This window comes from Hemicordylus capensis, chromosome 4, assembly GCF_027244095.1.
Source record: "Hemicordylus capensis ecotype Gifberg chromosome 4, rHemCap1.1.pri, whole genome shotgun sequence".
NCBI lineage: Eukaryota > Metazoa > Chordata > Lepidosauria > Squamata > Cordylidae > Hemicordylus > Hemicordylus capensis.
In genome coordinates, this window is record NC_069660.1 from 6,640,016 (window position 1) to 6,645,232 (window position 5,217).

A 5,217-nucleotide genomic window follows, 5' to 3' on the forward strand; every position below is an offset into this window, starting at 1 on the left:
TGGCATTCCTGAGAATTTGAAGCACTTTGCATACCTGACCGTTTTTATATTGTGAGCATGTTTGGGTGCCTTTCCCCCCCCCCCCCCCCGCTTCTCTGCTTCAGCAGATCTTCTTCTGGCCTGTTCTGGTGTTTTCTGCTCTCTGGGATAACTAGAACTTTTCAGTTACATAAATACTCCTGTTGCTCTGTGTGTCATTCCAGCTAGGAGGAAACTTCCCCATCCCCCAAAGCCTCTGCAGCTGGGTCAAATTCAGCACTTGCCTCTTCCATGGTCTGGAAGGTCCAAAAGTGACACCTGTAGCTCATGGGCCTCGGAACACTTTGTGGGTTCTGGGGATCATTTTGCTGCCAACACGGGCCCAATCGCCATACCCTCCTGCTCCTCCAGATCTCCACATAAACATCCCATTCCAAGATGATGGATGAAAAGTGAGACCTTTGAAGGGAAGCCCTCTTTACTGGGGAGGGCAAAATCTGGGTCTCTGAGAGCATGGTATATGAATGGGAAAGGGGATTGTAGCCAAAACATTCTGTGGTGAGGGGAGAGATGGCAGGTGGGATGGGAACCAAGTCTGGACGTTCCATTCTAACTTATTTATCTTCCTAGAAAATTTCTATGCCACTCCCCACCCCACCCCCCCACAAATTCCCAGGATGAATGGCTAACAATACCAAAACAGAAACGATCAATATTTATAAAAATCTAAAAATTCCAATCAAAAATGCAGTGATAGAATCCTTGAGAGGTGAAATCAACCCATGAGATCAGTTTGAGTAATAAAAAGGCGGCAGTCTTGCTGGTGAGGTCTAGATAAGAGCCAAACTGTGATTGCTTGGATGGCAGATGTCTGGCGGGAGAGAAAGATGTGGACCTTGCCCATAGCTCAGCTGCTGACTTGTTTCACAGCACCTCATTTGTGAGTTAAGAACATAAGAGCAGCCCTGCTGGATCAGGCCCAAGGAGGCCCATCTAGTCCAGCATCCTATTTCCTAGAGTGGCCCACCAGATGCCTCTGGGGAGCCCACAGGCAAGAGGTATGTGCATGCCCTCTCTCCTGCTGTTGCTCCCCTACAACCGGTATTGAGAGGCATCATGCCTCTGAGGCTGGAGATGGCCCACAGCCACCAGACTAGTAGCCATTGATAGACCTGTCCACCATGAATCTGTCTAAGCCCCTTATAAAGCCATCCAAGCTGGTGGCCATCACCACATCCCATGGCAAGGAATTCCATAGATTAATTATGCACTGTGTGAAAAGTATTTCCTCTTGTCGGTCCTAAATTTTCCAACCTTCAGTTTCATGGGTTGCAAGGTTTCCAGAAGCCGCTGCTAGCTGTGTTCAGAAAACAGAGTAACAAAGGCCCCATTCCCTAGTGTGCTCATCTCCTCTCCCAGATCTTGCAACTTGAATGATCTCCTGGAAGCCTTGGACTATAACTGCTGATGGCCCTGATGTGATTGCCCGGAATGTGATGCTCATTTTTAGCCTACTTTCCAGAAGAAAAATTTATGAGATCACTTGGCATTCCGGGTGTGTGTCCATCCATGTGACCCTCCCTCCCTATCAACTTCGCAGTGCCTGGATCAATATGAACCAAATAAGGTACAGTTGTAGGAACACATAGGACACTTCAATGGCATAGTTTGTGATGATGTCATCCACCCCGATCCAAGATGGCTGATGCATAAAGCTGTGAGACACAAGTGGGCAAACTTGTGATTTGAACCAAATTTGAACCAAATTTGCTACGGGTGTAGGGACACATAGGGATGGCTCAAGGGCATAGTTTGTAATGATGTCATCCACCCTGATTCAAGATGGTGAACACGCTACTCTTTATCTTCCAGCAGGGCACTCTATTTGGAAATGAGCCACTAGATGTGACCATCTCAAACAGTGCTTCTGGTATCCCGAAGAGGAACTCCAAGCTTGATGTTGAGTACTTGTTTTCCAGCAATTGGAGATCTGGCTTTCTGCTGATGCTATGTGAAAGAAAAGATGGGATATGCCTGTTTCCGTGACTTCCCTCTTGTACTCCATCAGAAAGCAAAAGGCTCAATAACAGCAGTAGCGGCAGTGGGGGTGTCTCATTGAGATACCAAAAGATGCACATGGAAGCCCTAGTCAGTGCCAAGCAATGTGCAAAAGGAGAAGATAAACCTCTTGCTTTCTGTCCACATGCCTACTAACTGAAGGGGGTTTGCAGCCTGTTTAAAGAACCATGGGTTCCCCTTCCCCCAAGAGATCCCAGGAACTGCAATTCTGTGAACTTGCATTTAGAGGTTTTGCTGTTCCTTGGAAAGAATCATGACAGTTCATGTTATATTAACATGACTATTTATTGGGGGTCATAACAACCAATCATGACCCTCCTTATTGCCCAGCATTGGGGAATGCCTTCCCACTGGAAAGAAGCTTGCTCCTTTTTTGCTTACCTTCAGATACACATTCCTTTAGCAGGCCTTTTAACACAGAGAATACATTTAGTATTACTTGCCTGTCTGCTTACTCCTGTGTTGAATGTGGGGCTTAGACCGATTCATGGTGGACAGGTCTATCAACTGCACTGCTTTGCAATGGTTCTACTTCTATCTCTCAGGTAGATTCCAGATGGTGGAGCTTGGTAACAGTTGCTCCTCAAAACAGGAGCTGTTATATGGAGTCCCTCAGGGCTCCATTCTGTCCCCAAGGCTTTTTAATATCTACATAAAACTGTTGGGTGAGGTCATAAGGAGTTTTGGTGCTGTGTGTTATCATTATGCTGATGACACCCACATCTACTTCTCCTTTTCATCTTCATCATCAGGAAATGGCATTCATTTCCTAAATGCTTGCCTATCAGCAGCAGAGATATAGGAAGATGCTGAAGTGCATCATCTCATACTGCGTGGGAGGAGGCAATGGGAAACCCCTCCTTTATTCTACCAAAGACAATCACAGAGCTCTGTGGTCGCCATGAGTTGACACCACCTCAACAGCACACTTTACCTTTACAGGCAGTAATGGGCTGGATGAGGGATAACAAATTGAAACTGAATCCAAGCAAGACTGAAATGTTCATTGTGGGGGCTCAGAATCAGAATGTTCATTGTGGGGGCTCAGAATCAGAGGGATGAATTAGATCTCCCTGTGCTGGATAGGCTTACACTCCCCCGGAAGGAGCAGGTGCACAGTTTGGGAGAACTCCCTGGGGAACACAGACTACAAGGCATGACCTATTTGGTGGACCCTGCTCCTAATTCCTGCCCCAGGAAGGTGGTCCTCAGGTACCCTAATTTCCTGAGCACTCTTAAACACAATATTTTAGATTGTGAGCCCTTTGGGGACAGGGACCCACCTTTGTTTTTATTTCTCTATGTACACCACTTTGGGCACTTTTGTTGAAAAGTGGGATATAAATATTTGTTGTTGTCATTGTATGTTCCAGAGCACTCTTGCCATGTTGTTTTCTCAAGAAAAACCATACGAAAAAAGAGAAACTGCAGCAATACAAGCAAACATTCATAATTTTGACTTTTTGAACTCCTAGCCTGCTTCCTGCTGAATGTTTACAATAGTTAAACATATATTTAAATAATAAAATGCATCATAATGATTAAAGCCTCCCTAATCCCACCACATTCATGACTGATGTGAATGCCAATAGGACCATCCACAAATAAGCCCTGATCTGGGACTTAGATGCATATGATGAGGAATCTTGCATGAGGAAGGCAGGGAATCCTCCACATGTCCGAGCTCATTACATTCATTCATTAATTCATTCATTCAGTTTTTATACTGCCCTTCTAGAATGGCTCAGGGCAGTTTACAATTAAAACAAAACCATTAAAATCAGTTAACAATTAAAACAGAAATTATAAAACAGCGTAAAAAACAACAATTAACAATTAAAACATCATAAAACAACAATTAAACAATCAGAACAATTTAAAAACCCTGAAAAACCAGGCTACAATATTAAAACCATTTAAAACTATTTAAAAACCCTGGAAGGCCAGGCCAAAAAGATAGGTTTTGAGGTGCCCTGACATGCTGGAAGTGAATGGGGCAACCCCTCTGTGGCGAGAAGTCAAAGCTTGCCATTGAGCTTGGAATACAGCAGCACTAGAAATGGTGGCTGCAGATCACTGCAGTGCACATATCCTGCACATCTTATCTTGCCAGCTTGAGTCTCCTGCCTTGCTTTGGTCTGGGGCAACATCCTCCAGTCTTAGAGACTCCGCAGGATCCCTTTCTGTGTGGATAGGTAGCATTCAAATCATAGCCACCTCATATTTCTGGAAAGATGCTAGTAGCTATGCAACTCAAATAAATGGCCATTTCCATTTTGTTTGGGCTGGGCATGTTGGAAATACTAAACACACACACACACACACACACACACACACCCAACAGTATAAAACACTTATTCAATGTGAGTTGACCAATCCTCTCTGCCAAAAGTCAGTATGGATTGAGGAGAAAGAGAGACAGAGAGAGAGAACAAAACCAAATCTGGAAAAAGTTTGAATGAATCCACCTCTAACTCCTGAATTGTTATTTTCTTCAGACTGTACCCCAACTTTCAGTATCAGACTTCTTTTGACTGTAAATTGGGAATTATGCACAACCCGGCAGGTGAACTCTGTCCTGATGTTCTGCTCAGTTGCATTCACCTCCAAGGAACTTTTGAGGGAGAAAAACCCATTCGAATCCTGGGTCAAAGGGTAATTCCTTCCTTCATCAGTCTCTTTGTTGTTCTCCAGCCAGACCAGGCTTATGTCACTGGGATAAAATCCTTCTGCTTTGCAGTTGATGGTCACAAGCATATTTGGATGGATGGGAAGAGGTGGGCTGGTTATCTCCACTTGCACTCTGGGAGGAACTAAGCAAACAAAGCTAAACAGATCAGCATCAAGACCCTGATTTTCATTAAGGGAATCTTTGCTGTACTCCATGTGGGCTGAAATTACATTCCTCTAGTTTTATTTTTCCCCTCAGCTTAAGGAATAAGGCCAGACTTTGCAGCATGCCAAGTTCATCAACATAAATATTTTGTCCTCCATTGTGTTAACAGGAATCTCATGAGTTTGCTCATAAGAACAGCCATGCTGGATCAGGCCCAAGGCCCATCTAGTCCAGCATCCTGTTTCCCACAGTGGCTCACCTGCAACTGGTATTGAGAGGCATCCTGCCTCTGAGGGTGGAGGTGGCCTATAGCTCTCAGACTA

General features: G+C 44.6%; 1 non-coding gene across 1 annotated transcript; it reads left to right on the plus strand.

Annotated features, from left to right (window-relative positions):
* Nucleotides 1–236: 236 nt before the first annotated feature.
* LOC128325480 (small nucleolar RNA SNORA5) lies at nt 237–359 on the plus strand. Its single transcript, XR_008307476.1, has one exon. It is a non-coding gene; the product is annotated as a small nucleolar RNA SNORA5 (small nucleolar RNA).
* Nucleotides 360–5,217: the final 4,858 nt, after the last annotated feature.